The 20488-nt window shown below is 37.0% G+C and overlaps 1 protein-coding gene across 2 annotated transcripts in view; it reads left to right on the top strand.

Moving 5' to 3' along the window:
- The window catches only part of LOC126299280 (cytokine receptor-like), a 431253-nt gene that overhangs the window by 15467 nt on the left and 395298 nt on the right, over positions 1–20488 (top strand). The gene's annotated exons all lie outside the window — the stretch shown is intronic.

Genomic DNA, 20488 nt, shown 5'->3' with positions numbered 1-20488 from the left:
GGTGGCGCTTTAGCTACCTTAAGCCAATGTCGTCTCAGCGCTACTGCCGCTGCTCTCTGAATACAACATCATTCCGCTCCAGTGTACTCTGCCAAATTCCTTGTCTTGTCCTCCTGTACTCTAAGGCGCTAACTCAGTAATCATTAATCGACTGCAAGTGATACACTCGGACACATTTCGACTGGTTGTCTATACTAACGTGACCTACGTCGCATGGAACACTGTGAACTTGCTCATGTAATAATCAAATGTCACTGAATGCATCCTGTGATTGACAATTGACTTCTGAGACTTCAAGTGTCAGTTCCTTGTACCTTGTTTATTTTTCTTGCGAACTCTAATTTTCATGGCTACAAGGCTCCGGCGATTTAAGTTGTATTAATATTTGATGGACAATAAATAAAGTTACTGCAAAAATGTTAATTTATTGCTGTAGGTTGCAGCAATTTGAGGCGCCACTAAGTGGTCCACACACCAAGGTCCTCACTGCTTAGCTCCATCCTTCGACGAAACAGCTCAGCGTTCATGTTCCGAGCAAGCACCGCGGGATCGTCCGCATCAACTGCCAACTGTTCATGTAATATCTTCGGGACGGTAGTGGGGAATAGTACAGCTGGGGACAGATCAGCGAGCCGTGCGGCACCAATGTATGTATCAGCTTCCGTATTGACATGTTGTCATCGGCGCGAATGTTAAACGTTTTACTTGTGTGGGTCACACTAGTACCCACTGCCCCAGAAAAAAAAAAAAAAAAAAATGTAGGAAGCCGAAGTGCCACATCTTATCGAACACTTTGCCGACCTTTAGCAATATAGCCCCACGGTTTACGTGACGCTTAATTACGCGCATTGTCTCCACAACCAGTCACCTCACTTGATATTGCTTGGATTTATACCGAGGTGACAGAAGTCGTGGGATAGCGATATGCACACATACAAATCGCTGTAGTATCGCGTACACAAGGTTTTATAGGCAATGCATTGGCGGAGCTGTCATTTGTCCTCAGGTGATTCATGTGAAAGGGTTTCCCACGAGATTATGGCCGCACGACGGCAATTAATAGACTTCGAATGCGGAATGGTAGTTAGAGCTAGACGCCTGGGACATTCCATTCCGGAAATACACTCCTGGAAATTGAAATAAGAACACCGTGAATTCATTGTCCCAGGAAGGGGAAACTTTATTGACACATTCCTGGGCTCAGATACATAACATGATCACACTGACAGAACCACAGGCACATAGACACAGGCAACAGAGCATGCACAATGTCGGCACTAGTACAGTGTATATCCACCTTTCGCAGCAATGCAGGCTGCTATTCTCCCATGGAGACGATCGTAGAGATGCTGGATGTAGTCCTGTGGAACGGCTTGCCATGACATTTCCACCTGGCGCCTCAGTTGGACCAGCGTTCGTGCTGGACGTGCAGACCGCGTGAGACGACGCTTCATCCAGTCCCAAACATGCTCAATGGGGGACAGATCCGGAGATCTTGCTGGCCAGGGTAGTTGACTTACACATTCTAGAGCACGTTGGGTGGCACGGGATACATGCGGACGTGCATTGTCCTGTTGGAACAGCAAGTACCCTTGCCGGTCTAGGAATGGTAGAACGATGGGTTCGATGACGGTTTGGATGTACCGTGCACTATTCAGTGTCCCCTCGACGATCACCAGAGGTGTACGGCCAGTGTAGGAGATCGCTCCCCACACCATGATGCCGGGTGTTGGCCGTGTGTGCCTCGGTCGTATGCAGTCCTGATTGTGGCGCTCACCTGCACAGCGCCAAACACGCATACGACCATCATTGGCACCAAGGCAGAAGCGACTCTCATCGCTGAAAACGACACGTCTCCATTCGTCCCTCCATTCACGCGTGACGCGACACCACTGGAGGCGGGCTGCACGATGTTGGAGCGTGAGAGGAAGACGGCCTAACGGTGTGCGAGACCGTAGCCCAGCTTCATGGAGACGGTTGCGAATGGTCCTCGCCGATACCCCAGGAGCAACAGTGTCCCTAATTTGCTGGGAAGTGGCGGTGCGGTCCCCTACGGCACTGCGTACGATCCTACGGTCTTGGCGTGCATCCGTGCGTCGCTGCGGTCCGGTCCCAGGTCGACGGGCACGTGCACCTTCCGCCGACCACTGGCGACAACATCGATGTACTGTGGAGACCACACGCCCTACGTGTTGAGCAATTCGGCGGTACGTCCACCCGGCCTCCAGCATGCCCACTATACGCCCTCCCTCAAAGTCCGTCAACTGCACATACGGTTCACGTCCACGCTGTCACGGTATGCTACCAGTGTTAAAGACTGCGATGGAGCTCCGTATGCCACGGCAAACTGGCTGACACTGACGGCGCTGGTGCACAAATGCTGCGCAGCTAGCGCCATTCGACGGCCAACACCGCGGTTCCTGGTGTGTCCGCTGTGCCGTGCGTGTGATCATTGCTTGTACAGCCCTCTCGCAGTGTCCGGAGCAAGTATGGTGGGTCTGACACACCGGTGTCAACGTGTTCTTTTTTCCATTTCCAGGAGTGTAGTTGCGGTATTCAATATTCTGTGATCCACAGTGCCAAGAGTGTGCCGAGAATACCAAGTTTCATGCATTATCTCTCACCACGGACAAAATAGTGGTCGACGGCATTCACTTAACGATCGAGAGCAGTGGCGTTTGCGTAGAGTAGTCAGTGCTAACAGACGTGCAACACTGCTTGAAGTAACCACAGAAATCAATGTGGTACGTACGACGAACGTATCCAATAGGACAGTGCCACGAAATTTGGTGTTAATGGGCTATGGTAACAGACGACCGACTTGAGTGCCTTTGCTCACAGCACAATATCGCCTGCAGCGCCTCTCCTGAGCTCTTGACCATATCGCTTGGACCCTAGACGACTGGAGACTGTGTGATATTCAGACGAGTCTCGATTTGAGTTGGTAAGACCTGACTAAGTTTCGAGTGTGGCGCAGACCCCACGAAACCATGAACCCAAGTTATCAACAAGACACTCTGCAAACTGTTGGTGGCTCCATAATGGTGTGGGCTCTATTTGCAGGGAATGGAGTGGGTCCTCTGGTCCAACTGGTCGATCATTGACTGGAAATGTTTATGTTCAGCTACTTGGAGACCTTCTGCAGCCATTCATGGTCACCATGTTCTCAAACTACGATGGAATTTTCATGGATGACAATGCTCCATGTTACTGGGCCACAATTGTTCCCGATCAGTTTGAGGAACATTCTGGAAATTTTGAGCGAATGAAATGGCCATCAAGATCACCTGACATAAATCACATCGAACATTTATAGGACATAATCGAGAGGTCAATTCGTGTACAACCTCCTGCACCGGCAGCACTTTTCAATAATTATATACGGCTGTAGAGGCAGCGTGGCTCAGTATTTCTGCAGTGGACTTCCAATGAGTCCATGCCACTCCGAGTTGTTGCACTACACCAAGCAAAAAGAGATCCGGCACGATATTAGGATGTATCCCATGAAATTCGTCACCTCAGTGTATATCAATTGTTGTGTAAAAGTAAATACTTTGTTTTTCATAGGTTCGATTTTCACTATGATAATTTTTCATTATGGATCTATAAAACAAACAAAATATCTAATATAATGTAATCGAAGGTATCCTTAGATCCCCTAAATCATTTGAGGCAAATGCCGGGACAGTTACCTTTATACGATCACGGCGGTCTGTTCTGCTCCTGCTCAGTTGGGCTCAGCTTTTAATGACCTCCTTCTCAATGAAACGTTTAACTGTAACCTTAAAAATTATCTAATTCCTTCTACAATATAACTAACTCTCCTTTATTGGCTTCGAGGCGGTTTCACCTGAGTTTTACCCGGTGCTATGATTCACCATATATGTGCTCGCGGATGTAGGTCCCATATTCGTTTCCACATATTTGCATCTTAAAATTTTGAATGGAAACATTGTCTCGCTGAAAATGAAACTTGCCAGTTTAAAACTGCTGCCATATCATGGCACAGAATATTTACGTGTGTTACCGGACATGTATTAGCTTTAATGTTACGATGAACCAGCATCGACAGAGAAAGCTATAAAAAAGCAGACTCCGGCCATAATGCCTTCACCTTCATATTCTATGGAGGGAATATTGAAGTTAGGTAAGTACAGGCTGGTTGTGATTAAACTTGTGAGGGCCGCCATGAAAAACGAGTGATCGTAGTACTATGAAACTTTGCGGAACCATTGAAGACACGCCAGAGGTAAAGAGACTGCAAGTCTCCAACAGTAAAGGACACTCCGATGAAGCCTTCTGTACACCACAGTTGCAGTACGGTATTACGGCGGTACCGTCGTGCCCTTCCAGCCAAATAACGGTCCGCTCCTTTAGTGTCACACGTAGTCAGCCCTGTCCCCCTCTCTATAAATTGTCGCCTCATCCAGGAAACAACAGAACGACTCACATTAAGCCCTCGGGCCACCTCAGGTATAAGCGATGTCTTTAAATTCTGTACCATTTTGGTCATAAACCTTGTAAAGCACCTTTCAGTTTTTCCGGCTACTTCAATAGTGCCAGCGGCGCCTCAAACGTAATAATCTGGGGAAACCTTTTTCCTTCCTGTGCCCAAGATACGCTTTGTGGTCTCCTGGGACAGACATATTACAATATTCTTAATAAGTCTGGGAACGGAATGGTGAAAGTGAAAGACCGTATCAGAGTCTGAAATAGTATAGTATGTGTCTGAAATAGTATGTGTCTGAAATAGTATGGACGTAATAGGACTCGAAAGGACAAGTTCTACGAGCCAGCTATAAGCCATGTCTTGAGCCACAATGCTACAACGATAAATCATATTCTTCGCTGAGTAGCATCATCACTATTGGTGCCGAGGTCTCGATTTCGTTTACTGAGTTCCACCTGGTTTTTTTTCTGAGGTAAGAAGGTCAGTAGTGACGTCCACAAAGCTTCGCGGGGCCAAATTAAGTGTATTAACGTGAAGCCGATACGAAACCAGATTAAGTAACTTCATATACTCTGATTTTCTATTTCATTTCATCAAAGGTTTTCTTTTGTGAACATATAACAAGAAAAACGGTAGCATGTGTCACTTCTACGGATTCATAATTTCTGTACTGCTTTCATTTTACTTTGACATTGCCTATCGTTTTTGATTACGGGGACTATCATCGAAAGTCAGTTTTAACAACCTTTTCAGATTTTGATGTGAAGCAGCGCCGTCATCTTCTAGATACAGCTGAATTGTGCCGAGAGCTGGTAATTCATGTTTAAGTTTTTAAGAATGTGCTGAGGGCTGGTAATTCATGTTTAAGTTTTTAAGAATATACTATTTAAAATTATATTTGTCTTACCTAAATATAGAGGGTGGTCAGAAACAAGCTTGTAAGGGTGCTGGTGGGTAGGTTATGCTGAGAAATAATTGTTAAGGAAAAAATTCGATACAGTGCGCCATTTCCTAGTTTATTAGCATTGAAGTTATCCTATCAGGCCGCTGCGAATGCAATTCAAGCTGCCCACCAGATACAATTAGCCTCGGTTGTTCTCAAATAGCGTAGTTGACAGTGCACAAGACTGCTCAGCCTTTGGCTCGGACCCTATCCTTTCTACAGTCCCATTTCCAGTTTTTGTGTCGCTCCCTTGTTCGGGTTTAGGAAACCAAACAAAGATCACGTTTGACGACACCGTCTCTGGTGGGCGGCTTAAATTTGCTTGGAGAACGGCCCGACTGGATAACTTCAACGCTGACTAACGTGGAAACGGTGCAACGTATCAAATTTTTCCTTAACAATTATTTCTAAGCACAGCCTGCCCTGCAATACCCTTACAAGCTTTTCAGACTGCTCCTGATGACGCTGTATAGGCCTCTCTTGCTGATATGGAATTTGAGCCAGCAGGAGTCTCCTCTTCTGTAAAAAAAAAAAAAAAAAAAAAAAAAAAAAAAAAAAAAAAAACACAGTTGCGTAATTAGTTTTTAATATAAATTGTACAGGAGATATTGTTATTTGAAGTTTATTTTCAAAGCATGCTTTACCGCTTTTCAGACTTTAACCTTGTATTAAACTGATGACAGATTTTTTTAAGGAAACGCAGTTCATTCCATTGTGACCACGGACAGCTTGTAAAAAAGGTAGAACCTTCCAGTACAGATTGTAAGTAGGCTGTTTATGTAAGTAGGCTGTTTAGGTTTTTATGTTGGTAACGCCATGTAGCGCTCTATATGAAAATCTGTGACTGTGCTGTGTGAAGATGTGGCTGGTTTGCATTGTTGGAATTTGCTATTGTAGTGTTGGGCAGTTGGCTGTTAACAGCGCGTAGCGTTGCGCAGTTGGAGGTGAGCCGCCAGCAGTTGAGGATGTGGAGAGAGAGATGGCGGAGTTTTGAGAGCGGATGATATGGACGTGTGTCCATCAGAGACAGTAAATTTGTAAATAATGACTTTTGAACAATATTAAGGTAAATACATTGTTCTCTATGAAAATCTTTCATTTGCTAACAATGCCTATCAGTAGTTAGTGCCTTCAGTAGTTAGAATCTTTTATTTAGCTGGCAGTATTGGCGCTCGCTGTATTGCAGTAGTTTGAGTAACGAAGATTTTTGTGAGGTAAGTGATTCATGAAAGGTATCGGTTATTGTTAGTCAGGGCCATTCTTTTGTAGGGGTTATTGAAAGTCAGATTGGGTTGCGCTAAAAATATTGTGTATCAGTTTAGTGGTGGTCAGAAAAGTAGAGAGAGAGATGTCTGAGTACGTTCAGTTTTGCTCAGCTGTTTGAAAATCAAATAACGTAAGGGGTTTATCAGCACAGTCATTCATAAATTTTTCTATGGGACGTTTCAAGATGTGTGAGACGTAATGCGGTTATCTAGGTTAGATACAACAAAGGGGAATATACTACCTCCTAAAATTTCGCACAAAATTTTAACTTCTTGTAAGTGAACTGCATGTTGGTAAACTTCACTGCTGCTGCATTCTCTAGGATGAGGCGCAAAAGTAATTCCTAAAAAGAGCTTCAAACTCTAGTAGAAAACTGAAACTGAACGGAGTACCCAACAGAGCGCCTAACAGAACACAAGCTGCTTTAGCCCTCAAATTCCCAATGTGTCGCTGGTTTCATGGGGCAGCGGTTCGAATGGCAACCACTTCGTCTTGCTGCTTTATAGTATAGGAACTCCCCTAGTGCTAATTGCTTTACAGTTGCAGTTATCTATTCGTTTACAATATGAATTGTGTGGCTGTGGTAAGAACGTGTTTATTGATGAAATATTTACAAATACACACGTTTTAAACAGACGCACGTACCCACGGTTTAACTAAGCACCCTTTATGGAGATACAATATCAGGATGCTTTCACGGTGCTGCAAAATTTCTAGTATCTACACTGTTGGCCAAACAGCGACAAAATGAAGGAGCACATAACAAACGTGAAATTTGCGTGAAGTATTTTAATACGTAACGCCATCTGCATTCTATACTGAGCGTTCGGAAATTCCCGTTACGAAATTGTAGGACTTGTAGAGTGAAGTGAGTACATGATATTCTGAACAGGAACCCCTGTCTGGAAACGTACCATTTCTGTGCTACAGCTGTTTGAAGATATGTTTGCTACGTATGTATGCAGTAGGGTGGTCATGGTTAGGGGGTGGTTACGTCTGATCGGCTGATGTCATTTGACGTCTGTCCTACCTCGCTGACCTGGTTCGAACCTCATTCTCGTATCTGTGAGTGTTAGAGCAACATGGGTGAGTACACGTTTGCAGGGTACCTTTATCGTCAACAGGCGAGACTGTGGTGCTCCAAGAAGACGCCGCACACGCGCATTAGAAGAGGCCGTACTGTATCATGTTGAAGACAGCCAATCAACGAGTACACGAGCAATTTCTTTTGCTGTTAGCGAGTGAAATTGTAAAACAAGTGATGTACTGGGTCACGCGTGATCAACTATTTTTAAAAGTGGTCGCGTTACCAACATGTTTTCAAATGGTCGTAGCACAGAAACGGCACGTTTCTGGAGATGGTTTCCGATTGAAAATATTATCTACTCATTCCTCTCTACAAGCCCTAGAAGTTCGTAACGGGAATTCCCGAACACCCTGTACATAAGAAAAGACTTCACAGCGTGTTTCTCATTCAGAAATAGCATCTGAATGTTGTTTGTTTGTGAGGAGATCATGTTATAAGAAGAAAAAACATCTACCGACACATGTCGGACTTCAACAGCAATAGGATCGTGGTTTATCGAGGCTACAGTTTGTCGTTTTGCGACATGGCTGCCTACATTGTTTGGGATCCCACGACTGTCATGCGAAACTGGAGTCGGTGGGCTCAGAAAAGTCCTACTCAGCGTGACGTATAATATCAATGGCCCCACGCGACTAGCGCTATCGAGGACAGACGTGTTGTTCGCTCACGAGAACACGGCAAGGTGGTTTCTGAAAAAACGATGGTCAGAGTTTTAGAGGTATTTTCGGGGTACGTCGTGTGTCTTTTACCGCGCGATATCCGCCGCTGACGTGGGGGGTCAGTGGATTCAATCTGCCTACAGTGTGGGCAGTTTGTGGCACTTGCACCTAGACACACTTGTACTGAGAGGAAATGTGCTGACATTTGCAATGAGCCCACGATGCTGCAGGTAGCGGACTGGGTGTTCCATAAGAAGGATACAACGGCATGTTCGCCGCTGTTGGCGACGTTTTCTGGGAGAGGCCAAACCTATTTCCTGTGCAAAGTTCCCTGTCCCCGCACCAGTTCGTAGTGTGCATGGCTTTCTTCCAGAGATCAGTACAGCAGTTGATCTCTGACTGGCAAGAAATGTTCTGAGTTTTGGTGCTAAGATAATGGAGTTCACCGAGACCGCCAAAGGGAAGCATTTACTGATTTACAACATGCACCAATATGTAGCGAACTGTGCAAACAAACAAGAAGTGACTTACTGCCGTTGTGTAAACTTTAAAAAGAATAAATGCAAAAGAAGACTAGTCACAAAAAATAATACCGTTTTAGGAAAAGATAGTCATGTTTGTACTCTAGATTAAGCACCAAACGAAGTGTGAAAACATTTTGTCAGCGCAAGGAAGCGGGCGAAAGAGACGCTACAATTTCATCAGTTCCCGTTAAAGAAGTAGGGCAGCTTTTCATTCGAGGTTACGACGTAGTAACGGCGTTATCATCACATAGAATTGCGAAACGAACGTTACGTCGTATTAGGCGAAAATATAAGGGCACTAAGCAAGATCTCACCAATTCTGGAGGAATATTCTTGCAAGAAAATAATTTGCTGGTGAATGATGGTAGCAATTTCTTACTTGCAGGTGAACGAATGACAAAATACTGGTATTAGTCAACAGAAATGGAAAAGCATGCTTATCAAACTACGAATCATTTTTTGTGGGTGGAGCGTTCAAGAGTTCGAACAAGCAGTTTGGACAGTTGTTTATACTCCACGACGACCTTAACAGGCCATCATCTGAGCTGCTAACAGTATGTTTACTGGAACAGAGATTACTAGTTGAAGTTATAATTTTAATCAGTGTTTGTGGAACAAGTTCAGTGTTGCAGCCAAGTAGTAACTGGGTATGTTGGGTGCACTAGGGGATTATTTACTGAGAAAACCCAACCCACCCAGCTAATAAGATATAAAAAATTTAAATCAATAAAAATGTATCATTATTTTTAGCTCTCTTCAATCCGTTATACTTTAGCTTAATATCACCATCTTGAAAACATTCAAAGTCCAATTCACTTATTACTTTACTAAACCAGTCTATCAAAATAATTTTCAATTTATTATCAAGATCCATACAAATTTTCCTTCCATATCCAACATTTAAATATTCACATCCCCTAATGTAATACAATTCATTTTCTGCTAGCTCACCAATCTTTATAAACCAATCAGAATTGCTTGTATTATTTAGCGTCTTCAGTACAGAATCCATTTATACAGAATAAAAAAAGCAATGTTAAAAATTTTCACTCAAAAAACTATGCTGAGCATCATATGTTAAATTTTCCTTACCATATATGACTATGTAAGCAACTGTATCTTTCGGAATTTTATCATTAAAAGTGCCAACCAATTTCATTTTAGTTTTCTGTGTGGCTAACACATTCATTCTCCTAGACATATTATACAAAAAGAAAAGGATAATTTTCAATAAAACAGAAGGGATTTACATTGACATCGTCATTCAATTAAGTGACTCACAATTAAGGAAAGCATCATATGCTTTCAGATAATTATTGGTAGATGAAGATTCCAAAATTCTTGAGGAAAAACTTCATTTCTTCCATTTTTCACATAGATATTTTGTAAGCTAACATGATTGAATAAAGAAGTATCAATTAGCTGATTATTTTTTCGATTAGTTTCGAAAACAACGAAAATAAAGTGAGATGTATCAAGTTATAAAGAATTATAATAATTAGTAATATCTAGCTCAAAATTTCTATTTCCTTCTAATCCAGCCATTTCAACTGTTAGTGATTCAAAGAAAGAAATTGGAATTTTTCGCGTTTTTTAATCTTTTTTCTTCTAGCTCTAGTGAATATTCTGGTTCATACTTTACAACACGAACACGAATTTCCATAAATTCTACTACAATTTTACTTTCTTTTGGAAGTGTATCTTTTATTTCAATTCCAGCATCGTTTTTATCAGCCCACCTAAGAATAGCATCTCCAGCACCTGAACTCCAAGTAAAAATTACTGTTAAATCTCCTTCCCACATCAATTCTTTATAATCTCTGAAAAATCCAGAAAACACATCTAGTGGAAATAGCACTTCCTTTTTCTTACTTTTTATCTTACTGTTATTAAGGATATGACCTTCCACAGTTAACTCACGAACTTCTGTCAAAGTTAATCTCATAAGGACAGATGAAGAAATGAATGGATGCTCCATTCTAGAAAAATATTGTTTGCTTTCTTTATAGTGATGACCTCAAACAGCTTTGCCACATAGTTATCAATTAGTTTTTATTGTATTTTCCATCATATGATGGAAATCTGTACCATCAATTCCGATAATACTAAAACCCAATTGTGCCTGATTTGGATGAAACCATCCGTTACCAATATTTATATTAATTTCTGTGTTCTTCTTGGAGACATGTTGATTATTTCTAGTTTCTCATTCACAGGAAATGCGTGAAACTGATAACTTTCGAGGATTTTGTTCATGATTTAATAAGAATAAAATTTATTAAGACATTTCTAAAACAACTGTTACATAATCACCGTCGAAGCCAATCAAATTGTAATTTTCATCAGTTATAGTTATTTCTAAATTTTGGATGTGTTCAAAAATCGGTATATGTAGAGGATAATGTCATTCTTGAATTCTTGAATTACCAGCCTGCGAAATTCTGTGTTAGGCGTGAATGAGATAATAATATTAGTTTCTCGAAGAAAATGATCAGTCAAATTAAAATTTATATTTACTAATTCAAGTGGAATAACTTTAGGAACATCGTTAGCAATAGTCTTTTCATTAGCCTCAACAATTTGGTTACTACATCTAAGTACACTTCCAATACCATCTTTTATATCCATATATAACTTAACATCATGCTCAATGACATCTCTATTTAAAATTTCATTTGCTTTAATGTGCATTTAGGCTTTTTCGAATGAGTAAATGTTTCCAATGTTTTCAAACTATACTGACCAACAGGAATTTCTATCACTCCGCCATCACAGTATAATTTATTATTTTTCCATATAAAATTTGGAGTTAAAAAAGTTGTATAAGAACCAACCAGTGCAACATTACTAAAGCTGTCTTATATTGGCACAGTTTACCTGTTTTTTGGAACAAACAAATTACCACTCAATTGACATAATCTGCTCATGCACTATTAAAAATTTATTTAATTAAATGAATACTGATTGGAAAGCAAAAATAAGAATTCCAGAGAAGAAATAAAAAAATAGACATGGTAAACTTATGATGTAGGCTTCCACAGCTTGTATTATCTTCACTTAAAACTTCTGGGCTGACAGCCCATGGTCAGTGTATAAAACTCTCCCCTGATGTTTCGTCTCCAACTGCTGGTGACATCCTCTGAAGTAAAGTGGCAAACTGAGAAGAGAACTCGAGGAAGCAATGATTATACAGGCAGTACAGAGGGCGCCACTGTCCATCACATGGCGTTGGCTATGAGACTCTCTCTGGTAATGCCAACATTCTCGATTGAAAGTAATCGATCATTACACTTGCAGTGCAATGCTGACATCCAAATTTTATCCAGTTTAACGCCTTCGTCTTTCCTGCTAAAATTATTACAGTGTTTATCAATCTCGATAGCCTCTCTGCATGCATGCATAAAAATGTGACGTTTTAGATATGACGCCGAATTGATCATGAAATAAAATTCAGCAAGACGAGTATCATATCTAAATCCGTGCATTATTATGCATGCATGTATAGAGAGACTATTGAGATTGATAAAAACCATAATAATTGTAACAGGAACGATGAAGGTGTTAAATTGGATAAAATTTGGATGTCAGTGTTGCACCGCAAACGTGATGATCTATTATTTTCAATCGAGAATGTTACATTACCAGAGACAGTCTCATGGCCAAAGCCACGTGATGGACAGTGGCACCCTCTGCACTGCCTATATTATCACCACTTCCTCGAATTCTCTTCGCAGTTCGCTGCTTTACCTCAGAGGAAGTCATCCACAATTAGAGATGAAGCATCAGGGCAGAGTTTTGTACATAGACCATGGCCTATGAGATTGGAAGACTTAAGTTCAGATGGCAAACTTTAGCTAACTCTATTCGATATGCCATCATAGGACCAAGTGACTGTGGAAAAAACACATTAATGATCGATAATTATATTCTAGCAACTGGATGGTTGAAGTGGAATAAATTAATAATTTGCACATTTATTCTAAAAGTTTAGGTCAACAGAAATATCGAGAATTGATACAAAATATGTGAAAAAATTGAAGATAAGTTCAACAAAAAAATTACTACTTTTATTGAAAATAATAAAGAAATTATTCCATTAGATCAATGTCAAGATTTTCAGTAGTAGTATTTGATGACTTCATTCTTGAAAATCAAGATAAAGTTACAGAATACTTTACTAGAGAGAGACATAAAGGACTAGATTGCTTTTATTTGGGTCAGACTTACTCAAAAATATCGAAACAATTAGTCAGCGATTATGTTAATTTTTGAAATACCTTTAGACAAGATAACACAAATTTAAATCATATGTACCATGTGTTTGTTGATGGTGATTTAAAGTTTGCTGAATTGAAAGAAACGTGTAGTAAATGTTGGAACAACCAATTTGGATTTTTTATGATACGCATGAATAGAAAACCAAATGAAAGTAAGTTCAGAAATGAAGTATAACACTTTATAACTACATAAACGTAAACATAAACACAAAACATTCAAGAGAAACGTTAAAAAATGTTTAATTAATGTTTTTTCATCTCTATTAACTTTTTGAAAAATATGATCCAGAAGTTGTTAAAAAAGATAGGCAAAATAGAACGGTAAAAGAACTGTTAAAATAAGAGTTTAAAAATAGAAGAAGCAATGAAGAACAGAGTATGAAAAATATAAAAAAGGAGATCAATGGGTTATCTACGCAACTGAAAAAGTTAATCAAGGTTTTGAAGGATTAGGTGATAATGTTTTGAAAGCTATTGAAGGAAATAGAGAAGTTGAAAAGCAAATGTTTCCTTATTCACATTATCAGTTAAGAGAATTTAATGGTATACTGCCAATTAAACAATATGAAAGTCCTCAGCGTTGCTATACTTTAAGTGATTTAGATATACAAGATTTATTAATGAAGTATGGAGAAGAGAGAAAGAAAAAATAGAATAAAAATGTTAAAAAATAAATGTAAGTGAAAGAATGTTAGAATATATTAATCACAGCGAAGATAATGTTTTTGGAATAAGAGCTGTTGGTTCATTTAAATTCGTTGGTAAATTACCAGTAAAATTTTATGGAGATAAATTAATTATTGCTGATAGGATATATGAGGGTACAGATGGGTTAATGAACCTTTTAACTAAGAAACAGATAACTGTTGAAGACATGAATACATTATTTACAGGTTCTGATTAGTAAAATTATGCAGATATATTATACAATTCAGGAGCATTATATGTTGATAATAATCCAAGTAAAATAAAATCGAGTAGAGGAAATAAATACAATTACTTGATGAAAGAAATGCTTGATGACTTTTTTCGAGCACTGAGACAAAAAATTCAGATGATTCATTGCAAACTGAAGGAGAAAAAGTTCGTGAAGGCTTAGTAAAACATTTTCAGAAAAAGCAAGCACATATGTTTGGATGAATGATGTCCATCAGTTAATTGATAGATTAGCTGTAATACATGGGGAAGAATTAGCCAGAAATAAAAATTATCACAATGAAAAAGTGGGAATAATGCAAATCTTGGCAAATAAATTTAGTTAAATAATTTGGTATGGGCTTAGCTTTGGATTACAATGGTTAGGAAGTGCAATACTTTCAATAGCAGTAAATCACCACTATCTAAAAAAATATTAATCGTTATAATTTTTTAAATCTATATAACTGAATAACTTTTCAATCGACTATACTTTGCTATCTAGTGGCAGACCTAAACCAAAATCAATTAAATTAAACTGGATAACGCTCAATTAAATAGTATTGGACCATTCTTAACTTTTAAAGAAAAATGAAAGCTAGAGAAAAAACTGGTGGTAACTTACTCATTACACTAGGTATACATGTTGTGAATTATTGAAAATTATTGAATAATTGTTGAATTATGTTGAATAATTATTGAATTATTGAAAAAAATATTGAATATCTAACAAAAAAGAAAGAATTAACTCAACACGAAGTTGAATTTCTTCTGCTAATATTAGATCCATTACCTTATGTAGCAACTATTGGTTCACTTGATGGCTGATCTGCAGCAATTGCAAATGCAGTAATATACAAGGAAAAAGCTGATGCAGAAATGGGAGAACAGAAAAGACATAATCATAGAATAGAAGAGATAGGTGCAAAACCAAGGAAACATTTTAAAAAAAATCGATTTCTGTCCTAATGCATTATACAGAATAATTACTTAAAGAATTAAAAATCAAACACCTTTGAGGCGTTTTTATGATTGATAAATTGCCAAGTCATACTAGAGAATATGAATCTGGAATGGTTAATTTAGAAACATCTGATCATCCTTGTACTCATTGGGTTTGTTTCTACAAACATAAGGGCAAAAAATTTGTTTCTCATTCATTTGGTGATAACATACCAATGCAACTAGTTAAATACTTAGGAAAAAAATGATTTGTACTACAATGCTGAGAGAATACAAAATTTTAATGAAGAAATTTGTGGTCATTTACGTCTATCTGCATTAAAATTGCTGTCAGATAATTACAAGTTTAATGAAACTTTGACTTTATTAAATAGACATTTTTGGAAATAAACCCATTAAGAATTTTCAGTCATCAGGACCAAAAATTAATAATTAATTAATATCAAAATTTGAATAAAAATCAATGGTTTTAAGTCAGTAATAGATCAAAAAATAAATAATCTAGTAAACAATTGCATAAAGAATTTAATACTATTTTTAAAGTAACTAGTGGTTATATTGGCTTTAAAGCTAGAAGAAATGCGAATGTAAATGACCCAATGGATGCAAAGAATGTAGTAAAGTACCATTATTTATAGAGTGAATTATCAAATGTTGTTACAAAATCCGAATATACAATACTCTAACACAGTTCAATAATTACATCACTAAAACTGGTCTAGCAAATTACTTTACCAAAACAGAAGTAGAAAAAGCTTTTTGGATTATTTCTCAGAAACAGATATAACTCCACACACTCATGAGTTAAGTAATCTTAAAGATAAATTATATGATAAACAAACAATTGAATTTATATTAATGACTCGAGGGGAACAAAAAACACACAATTTCGAGTATGTTTATTTAAAAAAGTTGTTGTTATTGATCGAAATAAAAATAAATAATTATCTTTCAATGATTTTCATATTACAGTATGTGTTTATGGTAATCTTTATTAACTAACTCCTACTAATCACTCACTAATTGTAAACAAATCAAGTTTTGTGACTATGAGATTGAAATATTCTCTAAAACTTTTAAAGTTGATGTAAAGTTTATTATATTTGGTGAAGTAATGTAAATCTTACTAAATTTTTTATTCTATATAAATGGATAATCATAATCACATCTTCTGTTTGAAGTGTAAATAATTTACTGAGACTCATAATCCTTACAGACTCACAACTAAAAATGGGTGACGGAGGATTGAACGTCTTTGCACTGTATGTAAAAGCAAAAAGAGTAAGTTTGTTTAAAAAATTTTGTAGGTGAACGTAGTTATAAGACTGATTCAGCAGTTGGTGAAGGGTGTCCACCAGACCCCCTTAATATTCGTAGACATCATAAATGAATTACATAAACCAATGAGAATAAATTTTAAGCCAAGAAATTTTAATTTATCTTGGTATTGATGATCCATGGCAAGCCGATTTAGTCGAAATGCATTCTGGCAAATTGAAAGGAATTTTTAAGAGAAATCTGGGATATAAAAATATTTATTAACTGTTATTGATGTCTTTTTTAAATTTGCTTGGGCTATCCCAGTTACAGATAAAAGAGGTAAGAATATAGGTGACGCTTTTGAAAAGGTTTCCAACGCTAGAAAGCCTAAAATTTACAATCAGATAATGGCAAGGAATTCTACAATAAAGAATTTAAAGAACTGATGAAGAAATATACCATTAATCATTACATAACTTTTAGTGAATTAAAAGCATCTGTTGTTAAAATTTTTAAAGAAAAGATGTGGAAAGGTTTGTTCTTCAAGGAAATTATAAGGCAAGTGGACAACTGTTTTCTATTTCTGTATATGGAATATTATTTTGTTTAAGAAATTCAAGATAATGACCTTTATTTGTTCTTAACGTTGCAGAGTCCCAATATTTGGACTCTGGAATTCCATATAACAAACATCAAATATCATCTATACTCAATACATTCTTTTCTTCAAATAATTAAACCCAAATATCTTTAATTTAGCTGATAGTTATTGTGGCTAATAAATTCAAATATATTCATGATAGATGATTCTGAACCAATAACAACAGTAGTGGATGTATTTGATGTTGATGGAATCAACTCCACTACATGGAATAAAATTTTAATGAAATATTAAACTTTTGATCTTTTAAATATGACTAATGTATGGGATGAATTTAAATTTGACCTTTTTCTTGATGCAAATACTAATCCACGAGAGAGACAAGTTGAATGAATATTTTCAACAAATATTTGAAACCATCTTTAACTACAGAACATTTGAGAAGGTGGAAGTATGATAATACAATAAGCGCTATAGGTATATGGGAGTAAGTGGAAAAGTCAGATTCCCACTTTTTTTAATGTGAAAGTAATAGCAAATCATAATTTACCTCTAAATAAGTTACCAGAAAAATTACAAAATGACCTTAAAGCATACTCATCATTTTTTAAAAAAATTTCGCTCTATAACCAAAAGTTTTGACATCAGAGAATACAACAAAGGGAAGTAATTAATTTATTCTATTTGTATAAGGAATGTGGCATGATTTTTTTCTTTATTTTAGAAGATATAGATAAATTATTAAAGTTTTAATATCCGAAAGACACTGTATCAAAATGTTCTAGAACATCTCACTTATAATACTGAAATGAGGATTTATCTTAACCCATTTGCTAACTTAATTTTTAGTATCACATCTCTAGTTATCTGATTGTACTCTAACTGTACCTTGTGTTTCCCTTCACTCTCCATTAGCCTTATCATAGATTGGTCCTTCAACGTTTGAATATTCTGGTAATTTAATGTGAATCCTCTTACTTTCAACACAGAACTTTCATGGTTTTTCTCAAAATAATAACTTTTTGTCCCAGTTTGCAATCCATTTATTATCTCCCAACTCATCTGTCCATTTCCCCAACATTCAGCCTTTTTCTAAATTGACTGTGCCATCATCAGTAAGTACTACAGAATCAGTGTCAAAATATAAAACATTTCTTCCTAGTTTATTCGATCTTCCATACAATCTAAGTGTCCCATTTGATGTAGCGAATGCAGCTCTTAAGATGTTTGTAGCAGTATTGTTTTCCGTATAATAATCCTTGAAAGTGTACCTCATCTGTACCATGTTCTCAGTAATAAAATTTACATCCAAATTATCTTGTCATTCATCCAGTAGTATCTCATAAAATTGCTGTTCATCTGTCACATACTTTGTTTCACTCACATTTTGTCTTTGCCCAACTTTTCCTCATAATGAGTTAAGACATATCTTAGCAACAGCTCGCTTACCAGGATTTTCCTTTATTCTATCATGATTCAAGTCGATATTCAATTTCTCTTCAACTGTTTTGATATACTCTTCATCACATTCGAAATGATGTGAACTGGTATCCAGTTTTATTTTCAGAACGTCTTTCACGTAATTTTTAAACAACATGTTTGTTTTATCTCTAAAATCCCATACTTCATAGATATCTAAAACCTTATACCCCATTTCCACAGCCAACTTTACTTCATCTGTTACCCATGTTCCAATAAAACGTCCTTCTCATCATTGTAATGCATTTACTTATTTGTTCTTCTGCACATTTGATACACAAAGGAAACAGCAGTTTTTCGTTTTTATCGATTTGTATACATACAGGCAAAACAGGGTGATAAAATCCTCTAGGTGCCAATACTACACATTTTATTAATCCATACCAGTTTTTTGTATGATGTCTTCGTCTTTCAGGATAATCATTATAATATTGCACAGTTGGATAAAGGCTGCATATATCATCATGACTTGTTTTTGTGCTAACACCATCAGCATTAGGTCTTAAATTTGTTGCATTTGTTCAGCCACCATAAAAAGTATCTCTTGGATTCAGTGGTTCGATAACTTCTGGTAAATGTTTCAATTTCTTAAGCTTTTTATTCTCTGGTGAGTTAAGGCAATCATATTCTCACATTTCCACTAAACTGTATTCAGCACTTCGTATTTCTCCACATCTCATTAAGGTCTTTTGATAAAGGTCATCCATTGTTTCCTAATTTTTGTTTTTAATCATCTCACTTTTGAAACATTTTTACAACTATAGCGGAAGAAAACATGATAATTATAAAAAGTATTAGTTTCTTTATCAAATCCATCTACTTTTGGACCTGTAATTCTTAATTCTCCACCATTAAGAGCATGTTCAATGTTGTTATGGCTTTAACTGCTTAACCAAGCTATGCATTCTTTACTATAATTCTCTTTCTGTTCTTTATCCAATACAGCAATTGTATTTTCAGGTAAATATTTAGATCTGTACATGACAATGCAAACAACAGCGTTAGTTAAATAACAGAATGGGTCTGTATTAGCTACTTCTAGAATTTGTTTTTTCCATTCTAAACAACCTCCTCTCAAAATATTTTCATCAGAATTACAGTACTTGTTAATTTCTTTCTTCATATTGAACACATAATTTTCTTTAACTCTTGACCTGTGCCATATGATAAATGCTTCTCTATCTTTTGGCTTCATAGTGTCAACCCAATAATATTGAGTATCTGAAATAGGTCCTATGTAATTTTCATTTTCTTTTGTATTGAACATATGAGGGAAGTATCCCTTCTTCAGTTCTTTCAAATCAAATATTTTTGGAAAACTACTAAGGGGGAGGCATGGACAAAGTTACTGCAATCTGTTATTTTTAGGCCTAACTGTTTGATCTCCAATAACAGCAGTTTTGTTCCTGTGTAGATGGTATATGGCTTTATTGTATTTTCAACACAGTACTTCGAAAACAATAGAGAATCAAAACCTTTTGCATAGTGAGCTATGAATATCATCCAGCGACAGGATTCATCGTTTGTTTTAAATTTGTAAACAGCATCTCCATTCAAATTGTAAGTAATTATGAGATATGGAATATGTGTTTCATTTCTTGACTTGCTTCATAGTCAAACCACATTTATCTCTCAGTATAGCTACAATTCACTGTCCTAGATAAGCCTATTTCACAACATTTAAACTCTTCACCTGCAACTATTTTATTGTATTTGAACCATTGGTAAACATAAAAATCTTAGAATTCTCCATTAACATAACAACCTTTTTTATTGCAATTTGGACAACCTTGAACTATAAAACCCTCACAAAATTTTCTTTCACAGATACCTTCTTATTGAATCTGTATTGAATGTTACATTCATAATTTCTAATTTTAACAGCTTTTTTACAAGTCCTGCAAAGTTCAAAGCCACATTTATGTTCTTTAGATCTCAAACAAATCTTCTTGCATCCTTCACATTTATAAGCTGTATTAGAAACTTTCTGATGATTATTTAAGCCATAGTCATTATAACAGTGTATGTTGCACTTTTCGCAGTATATCTTGCTTTCCATAGTAT

This window comes from Schistocerca gregaria, chromosome X (assembly GCF_023897955.1).
Source record: "Schistocerca gregaria isolate iqSchGreg1 chromosome X, iqSchGreg1.2, whole genome shotgun sequence".
NCBI classification, from domain to species: Eukaryota; Metazoa; Arthropoda; class Insecta; order Orthoptera; family Acrididae; genus Schistocerca; species Schistocerca gregaria.
Note: the sequence above shows the minus strand (reverse complement) of the source record. Positions and strands in the feature narration are given on the sequence as shown.